The sequence below is a fragment of the Acinonyx jubatus genome, chromosome C1 (assembly GCF_027475565.1).
Source record: "Acinonyx jubatus isolate Ajub_Pintada_27869175 chromosome C1, VMU_Ajub_asm_v1.0, whole genome shotgun sequence".
Taxonomy (NCBI): domain Eukaryota; kingdom Metazoa; phylum Chordata; class Mammalia; order Carnivora; family Felidae; genus Acinonyx; species Acinonyx jubatus.
In genome coordinates this window covers 12,337,630-12,346,264 of record NC_069381.1, presented here as the reverse complement: position 1 = coordinate 12,346,264, position 8,635 = coordinate 12,337,630, and the positions used below count along the sequence as shown (strand labels likewise).

The window sequence follows — 8,635 nt, the reverse complement described above, 5'->3', positions numbered from 1 at the left end:
CTCAGCTGGACTTGGCTTGCTCACAAGGCTGCCGTCTGCTGGTTTCGGAAGCGCGTGCTCGGGATCCTGTCCTCCACGCGGCCCTCATGGGCCACAGGCTCGTGTCACGTGATGGTCACAAGGGTCCGAGAAGGAACGTGCGAGCGGGCAGAACCTCCTGACCCCCTGACTTAGAAGTCACTTGTCCTTCTGTCTACCATGTTCTTTGGGTCGAGGCAAGGAGTAGAAAAACTGACTCCACGACGCCGGGAGAAACGGAGCGTGGTGGGTGTTTTGGTCACTTATACGGTGGTTGGGCCAGGATTTGAATGCAGGCCTGTCGCTTCACTATTACTGCCTCCTACTCTCTTGCCCGCCGCCCGCCCCCGAATCATCCACACTTGCTCAGTATTCAACTTGAGCCTCTGTCCTTTCCAGCTCAGGCCTCTAAGGTGGAGGCGCCTCACCGAGAACCCTAGAGGCACAGCTTATTTCCGTCGATTTTCCTGGCCACCCACGGATGTCTTAGATTCCTACTGGCCCTGCCTTCTGCCAAGCTCAGGGTCATCCTGAGAATTAAATTCACAGCCCAAACAGCTGGGGCGCACCCAAGACATGGCAGAAACAGAAAGCAAGTTGGAGGGGGTGCTGAAGCCAACGGCTTGGAGGGGGGCCCGCTTCCCAAGAGGCCAGTGATGAGCATAATGGGTCATTACCAGCCGCAGTGCTGTCCCCACAGAACTGTCCTCACAGAGATCGGTAGTCAGACGCAGCTGCGGCTCCGCTGGGGGCCAGGGAGCAGCAGGAGGGTTCTGCAATGCGCACGGCGCCCCCTGGCGTTGTGCACTGAGCAGTACGCCAGGATGGTGGTCAGGGTCAAGGGTGAGACTTGGTTCCTATTCTTGTGCCCCCTCCTCCACCCCAGAGGCAGCTGCCGAACCCCCTGGTCTTACAGATGTGGCTCTTGTGCAAGTCATTCCACCTCCTGGGGCCTCAGTTTTCTTCCCTACAAATGGGCGTGATGATGCTACCTCTCACTGTTGCTATGTGGCATTGCCGAAGTCACAACCGTAAAGGGCCAGTGTTCTGAGCAGCTTCCCCTTCGTCCCGAGGGCAGTAGCCCCACCTCTCGACTCAGAGTCAGGAGCACGTCAAGCTCGGGGTCAGGCCCACAGCTCGTGGCGAGAATCTACACGGGATCCTTGAACAACATGGGTTTGAACTGCACGGATTTGGAACGTCCATGTGGATTTCTTTTCTCAATAGATACAGTACAGCACTATAAATGTATCCTTTCCTCTGTCGAGGAGCAAGAACTCCCGTCCCCCTTCCGGAGTCCTTCCGGCTGGACCAAGAATCAAATTGACTTGAGACAGATTAATGGGAGAAGATAAAATTTAATAGAGTGCGTACGGGGAATCCACACAGACACGGAGATTCCAGAGACAGTCGGGCACGATGAGATACGCACATCGTTCTGAGCTAAAGAGAAGGGGGCAAGGGGCAGGGACTTCGGAGGAAAGAAATGCACCTCACAGGGCGATGAGAGGAGATGTTTGGTAATTAGATGTCTCTCCTGCCATGTAGATGGGTCACTCAGATAAAATGTGTCTCCGATAATAGCCCTGCTTCTGGGAAAGACCCCAATTTACATGCTTCTATGTAGTTAAGGGAGGGACAAATATTTCTCTCGAGGCCTCAGGGTCTCAATTGCCATCGGCTCAAAATAACCTTCGTGCCAGGGGCGCCTGGGTGGCTCAGTCCGTTAAGTGTCCGACTCTTGATTTCGGCTCAGGTCATGATCTCAACGGTTTGTAAGTTCAAGCCCCGCATCGGGCTCTACAGCACAGAGCCTGCTTAGGATTCTCTCTCTCCCTCTCTTCCCCTCCCCTGCTCGCTCTGTCTCTCAAAATAAATAAACTTAAAAAAAATTTTAAAAATAATCTTCATGCCAAAGTGGACCATCTTGGGGCGGTCTGCCCTCGGCCCTCCACACTCCCATTTGATTTAACATTTTCTTTTCTCTGGCTTGCTTTATCGTAAGAATACAGCGTATAATACATACAACACACAAAATATGTGTTAATCGACCGCTTGTGTTATTGGTAAGGCTTCTGGTTAACAGGAGGCTAGAAAGAGTTAAAGTTTGGGGACATCAAAAGTTGTACACAGATTTTCCACCACGCGAGGTGTCTGTGCCCCTAACCCCCACGTTGTTCAAGGGTCAACTCTAATCTTGTGTTAACTGAAGACAACACAGAATCTCGAAAGCAACGGCAAAACACACACCTACAACGTGTTTCACGTTTTTGACCCTCCCTGCATCACTATGAGGAAACTGAGGTTCAGAGAGGTTCGTTCGCGTGCCCGACATCACACAGCCGGTAGGAAGTAAAGTCAGGGTTCAAAGCCAGGCCTTCAGGCTCCAAAATGTGGACTTTTGTCCTTGATGGAGATGTTGCTCTACCAACCTGCCCGGAGAGGGAAAGAGAAGACAAGGATTTTTTGTTTATTTATTTTTTTCGTCTCCTTTAGGTAGATGGAGGCAGCATACAGTTCAGCCCGCCCCCATCCCCCAGTTTGGCTGGAAGGCTGACCTGGCCCCCAGCCTTCCTGCTGCCCACTGCCTCCCCCTCCCAACCCCGGGAGCAGGGCTCATCCGGGGATCAGGGCAGTCTCGTTTCAGGGTGGGGTAGGCAGGGTGGGGTAGTTGGGGGGGCACCCCAGGCTCCCGCTCCTGCCGCGAGCTGCAGCCTGACTCAGGGGAGCCAAGTTTCCAGACGCACTGGCACCCCAGCTCAGGCCAAAAGCCTCAACCGACCCTTCCCAGGAGAAGCTGGGACACAGACCGTGACCCCACCAGGAGCATTAGGTCTGGGGGAGCAGGGAGAGCGTAGGAAGGCAGGGAGGAGCTGCCTTTCCTCTGGAGCCACAATCAGCTGGAATGTGAATCCGGACCTTGAGTATGATCATCACCACCAGGTAATGATAACAATAAAGGGAAATTATAATATAGCACAACCACATGCCCCACACTGTTCTTGGGTGTTTTACATGTATCGTCTCAATTTTCACAACTGCCCTATGGAAGGGGTGGTTAAAATGATCCCCATACCACAGATGAGAAAACTGAGGCACAGAGAGGTGACATCACGAGTTCGTGGTCACCGAGCTAGTCGGTGGCGGACTCACGAATCCTGACCCAGGCGGGGCTAAGGGTTTCACATGATCATTTTGTTAAATACAAAATCCTTAGGGGCGTTATTATAGCCAGTTTGTAGAAGAGAAAAATTGAGGGTCTGAGGGGCAAATCGCCAGGCCCAAGATCACACAGTTAGGAATGTATGGGCCAAGTCCTGGGCTCTTAACCACAGGTGACCTGGTTTCCAAACAGCAAGGGAAGCCCCTCTTCTTTGTCCAGATGCCTCCTGAGGGCAGGGGCGGAATCGTGGAGCTGAGGCGCCCTCTGCTGGCCTCGGCGAAAAGGACACCAAGAGGACTAGGGATGCTGAGCCCATTGAGGGCTTGATCCCTTCCCTGATGGGCGCGCAGTCCCCTGAGGGGAAATGGATCGTTTAAGAGAGGGGTAACCACAGGACTCGGGAGCAATACCCAACCAAGACTGGGTGGTCTAGAAAGGCTTCCTGTAGGAGGTGTCCTACATTGAGAGATGGGTAGCCTGATTCAGAAATGCAATTCACTGAGGCCAAAACCGTTTAGGTTCGAGCGGCCAGAGCCACCGGCAAGGGCCACCCTGAAAAGCTGGACTCCTGGTTTCAGCTCAGGTCATGGTCTCAAGGTTCGTGAGTTCCAGCCCTTCATCAGGCTCCTCGAGCCTGAGGACAGAAGAGGAAATCCCGGTCGGGTGGGGGAGGTGGAGGAAGGCGCTGCACGGGCTGAGCAGGCAGAAACGGGAACCACAAGTTGGAGGGAGCCTCAGTCAGCAAAGGCAGAGGGAGAGAAGTAGGAGCTGGGCCGCGATCTGGCCGCCTGGGAACTTGTTGGAAACGCAGATGATCGACCCCCAGATGCAGCTCAGAGGACCACCGCTCTGAGCCATCCCTGAGAGTCCTGCTCCGATCTGGACTCCCCCAAACCAACTCCCTGCTAGTTCCCTTCACAAACCAGGTGAGGGGCGCCTGGGTGACTCAGTCGGTTAAGCGTCCGACTGGATTTCGGCTCGGGCCACCATCTCACAGTTCGTGAGTTCGAGCCCCGCGTTGGGCTCTGCGCTGACAGTGCAGAGCCTGCTGGGGATTCTCCCTCTCCCTCTCCCTCTCTCTGTGCCCCCTCCCCCCCCCCACCAAAATAAATAAACTTAAAAAAAAAAAAAGCAGGTGAGCTCGCGAGCACACAGGCTGGCCTGCATTCTGAGAACCGTGTGGCCCTATATCACGAGTTTGTGGGTTCCTAGTAACAGGCTGACATTCGCTGCAGGGTCGCCCCGCTGGACCGTTCTCCATCCTCCCACAAAGCACCGACAGTGGCGCACCTGTGCTCCAGACCCGGAGACAGGGACTCGCCGAGCTGGAGGAACTTGGCCCAGGCTCCCAGAGCAAGGACTCAGTCCGGCAGCAGCAGGTTCTGGAACACAGGTGTCCCCACTCCTTCCCACTGCCTGGCCCTGAGCTGGACCCACTGCATGCGCATGACGAGCTCTTCTCTCCCCCCCACCCTTGGTTTCCTCGTCCTTGCAATGATGGAGTGCCAAAAAGATCGTAAGCTCCTTTCCCGTTCTAAAGCTAGCGGAAGTCCTACTGCCGGGGACCCTGCAGTCACGCCTTCCTTCTGGCCAGAACCGTGCAGAGCGGGAGACAGGCTCCTGCGGGTTAGGAGGAAGTACAGAATGTGCCAGTAAGTGCTGGGGAGAGAGAGACAGCAGAGAAGGGGACAGGCGTGGGTGGCACTTTTGTTTCGGCTGCCTGGAGGAGGTGACATCTGAGCGGAGACCGAGGGCGATGAGGGCTTGGAGGAACTCAGGGGTATGTGGGAGCAGCACATTCCAGCCAGATGGGACAGCAAGGGCATCATCTCTGAGGCAGGAGCTTAGCCTGTCCAAGGGAGGCCGGGCAGCTGGACCAGAGAGAGCAGGGGTAAAGCGAAGCGGGAAGACGATAAGGAGTGTAGGGAAAAATCACGAAAGACCGAAATGTCATGAGAGTCTCGACTGGCTGCCTGCCTACCCGTTTCTGGCCTCTAAGGTAACTTGGGACTCTACCCCATAGTGACGCACATCTCGTGCATTAAAATGTAAATTGTGTCCTGGGCGTGCGATTGATTTAAAGGTTCACCTGCATGGAGATTGGGTAGGTTGCACTGACCTAGTTGGGGGCAGGAAGGGTTTGCCTGGATAATACCATTGGATGGACGGACAGAAGGAAAGGAGGGAGATGGGAGGGAAGGAGGGAGAGGAGGGAGGGAGGGAGGGATGGAGGGAGGGAAGGAAGGGAGGGAAGGAAGGAAAGAAGGAGGGAAGGAAGGAGGGAGGGAGGGAGGGAAGGAAGGAAGGAGGAAGGGAGGGAGGGAGGGAGGAAGGAAGGGAGGGAAGGAAGGAAAGAAGGAGGGAGGGAAGGAAGGGAGGGAGGAGGAAGGAAGGAAGGAGGAAGGGAGGGAGGGAGGGAGGGAAGGAAGGGAGGTAAGGAAGGAAGAGGAGGGAGGAAGGAAGGAAGGAGGAGGGGAGGAAGGAAGGAGGAGGGAGGAAGAAGGAGGGAGGGAAGGAAGGAAGGAAAGAAGGTAGGAAGGAAGAGGGGAGGGAGGAGGGAAGGAAGGGGTTGGCTTTTCAGCTCTTCAAATCCAGGAGCTTTCAGAACAAACTAGAACCTTGGGCCCTTTATCAGAACCCAAAGGAGAAGAGGCCTCACACAGACCAGTCCTGGGGGCTAATTATTTGATGTGTCTGGCTCACGTCTCTCAATCCATAGGAGTCAAGTTGCGGTCTAGCCTGTTCTCTCTCTGGTGCTTGTTCAAAGCAACGTGCACTCTTCCTACGGCCATGGTGCCACCTGCAGACGCCCCCACCCCCACCCCCACCCCCGAGAGTGGTGTTTTAGGGGTTTGCGGGGGCCCCGGGGGCACAACGCACTGTAAGTAACGAAGGCAGAATTGAGCAGACGAGCCTCTACCTTCGCAGCCACCGCGCGTGCGTTCATGCTCGCTCGTGCGCGTGCTTCTTTAATCTTCCCCAGACATTTGCAAGAAAACGTCAAACTTCAGAGGAACACTGGAGCGGGTCCGGCACCAAGCAAGAAGTCAACAGAGGACGTCTCCGGATCCCAGCCCTTTGCTCCTTCCTCCTTCCTGGCTCCCAGTGCTGCCCGCACAGCATAACCACCTGACGTGAATTCGCCCTCACACCTGCGTGGGGGGAACGACCTTGACATTTGGTTTTGTCTCTGCAGAGTTCAACATCATGAGGCCATTAGGCGGCCAGGCTTGGCATCACCGTTCGGGGCTAAAACGGAGAGTTAGCCTCTACGGGGCCAGCCGACGACAGGCCACACGCGCGCTGCCTTCTGGGCACCTCCCATCGCTGGGTGCCTCAGAACCTCAGGGCTCAGAGAGGCTAACGGCGAGCTGGAGGTCACACGGCCATCTTCTGCCGGGCCAGGATCGGATGCCAGACTCGCCCTCCTTCCCCTTCCCTGGGGAGATTTGGATCCGTGTTCATCAACCGCGACGGCGCTCTCTGGTCGGCCCCTTCAACGGTATAGGGGGAGCCAGGTAAGTCTCACGGGGCCCCCCGTCCCCCACTGAGAGTTTATAACAGTGGGGGAAAAAAAAGCTCTCTCTGGAGAAAAAAACCCTCTAGATAGGAAACACGTGCCCATAAAGTGGGTTTCAGGGTAGCGATCAAAGCTACACATCTGGTTCTGGTCACCTCCCCCGTCGGGGCCCCACTCCAGCCCCCCCTTCCTGCTGCCACAGATGAAAATAATCCCGAACAGTAACTCCGTGGTGCTCAGCTGGGGGGGGGGGGGGGCGGAGGCGATCGTGCTCCCAGGGAACATCTGGCAGGTGTCTGGAGACGTTTGGTGGTCAGGTGGGAGAGGCAGATGTTACCGGCACCTAGCGGGTGGGGGCCAGGGAGGCTGTGCCACGTAGCACGATGGCCCCCACGAAGAAGACCCACCCGGCCCCCAATGTCAGGAGGGCCTGAACACTCTGCACTGCGAGGGCTATTTGCACACCCAGGGGCCATTTTCAGGAGCTAAGTGGGGAGGAAGGATCCTTGGCGAAGAGAACGGTTCCGAGTGAAGACAAGTTTCTCCGGGTTTATCCACAACGAGAGGCAAAGATCCCCACCCTCGCACCCATTTCTTGGCCCTCAGCTCAGAGAAAACCACTGGACGTCTCCTCCTTTACCTCCGGCCTTAGATGTGTCATCCCAAAGTCAAGACTGCGGGGCATGAGATCCAACCGGTCAGGGCCACCCGCCCGCCGCCTTCCAAACCCTCCCTCGTCACTTACGCGTCCCCGGTGCCGGGCTCGGCCTGGCACCGTTGACAGAAACGGCAAAGCACGTGGGTCCCACCCCCAAAGAGGTTACTTCTTCCCTCAAGGAGACGGTCACGGTCACGGAGAGACATTACCCCCTACAAGGCGGTTTCTCCTGTAAAAGAAAAAAAATTAGTCATGGCACTTGTCAAAGGGCAGCAAGGCAGGCTTGACTCGGGGGCACTACGGCTGTGAACGGAGGGTTCCGTTGCAGGGGACTCTGCAGGAGGGGACAGAGACTGGGCTCAAGCAAGGGACCCAGCGAGGGAAGGTGGGCAGGCAAGGACAAGGAGCAGGGTGGGTGTGGATGGACGGAGAGTTTCCAAGAGGAAACATCGGGGGTGGGGGGGCGGGGGGGGCGGGATTCTGGCTTAAGCAACAATGAAGGAAGAGGGCACACTTGTCTTCCTTCCGAACACTTCTGGGCTCGGGGCACCAAACGTGTGGGAGACACCAGCCACGCGTCCTGCGATGTACCTCGTTCCGACGCTATCTACCTGGATGGCATCAGATCCCAGCCGGGCAGGGCTCCGTCCTAAAAGACTGCCCCCGCTTCAGAAGCCAACCGCGGGCCAGGTTGTCACCTGCACCCCCGGCCCGGCTGGCTGCAGGTTGGAGGTTCCCCACCCCCTCCTCGGGTTGGGTTAATTTGCTCACAGAACTCACCCTCACGTACTCGATCGCTGAGTTATCACAGGATGTGGCTTGGGAAAAGCAGGATAGGAGGGAGGGGGGAGGAGCTTCTGAGCCCGCCCCTCCCCCCCCAGGGGCCATCCCTCCCCCCACCCCAGCACCTCCACACCCACCAACCCAGAAGCTCTCTGAATCTCGGGACCCTGAGCCCTGTCCTTTGGGGGTTTAATGGAGGCTTCATTACATTGGGATGGATGAAAACATTGGCCATAGGTGATGGAACGCCTTCTCCAACCCCTCTCCCCACCCCGAGGTCCTGCGGGCAGGGCTGAACGTCGGAAGCTTCCAAGCTTGTTAGTTTCTCCCAGCACCCAGCCCCCATCTCAGGGCCTTTCCAAAACTGACCTCAGTAACATAAACTCAGGGGTGGCTGAAAGGCACCTGTCACAGGTAACAGAAGACCAAGCCATTTCAGGAACTGAGGACAGAAGTAAATATCACAACAAAAGATGCCCCTGCCGATGGCTCT

At 56.4% G+C, this 8,635-nt stretch overlaps 2 long non-coding RNA genes across 2 annotated transcripts; one reads left to right on the top strand and one right to left on the bottom strand.

Moving 5' to 3' along the window:
* Positions 1 to 4,664: 4,664 nt before the first annotated feature.
* On the top strand, positions 4,665 to 6,747 carry LOC113599130 (uncharacterized). The gene is made up of 2 exons (XR_003419864.2): positions 4,665 to 5,180; positions 6,378 to 6,747. It is a non-coding gene; the product is annotated as an uncharacterized LOC113599130 (long non-coding RNA).
* On the bottom strand, positions 6,101 to 7,542 carry LOC128312734 (uncharacterized). The gene is made up of 2 exons (XR_008292422.1): positions 7,447 to 7,542; positions 6,101 to 6,675 (listed from the first exon to the last, which is right to left on the bottom strand). It is a non-coding gene; the product is annotated as an uncharacterized LOC128312734 (long non-coding RNA).
* Positions 7,543 to 8,635: the final 1,093 nt, after the last annotated feature.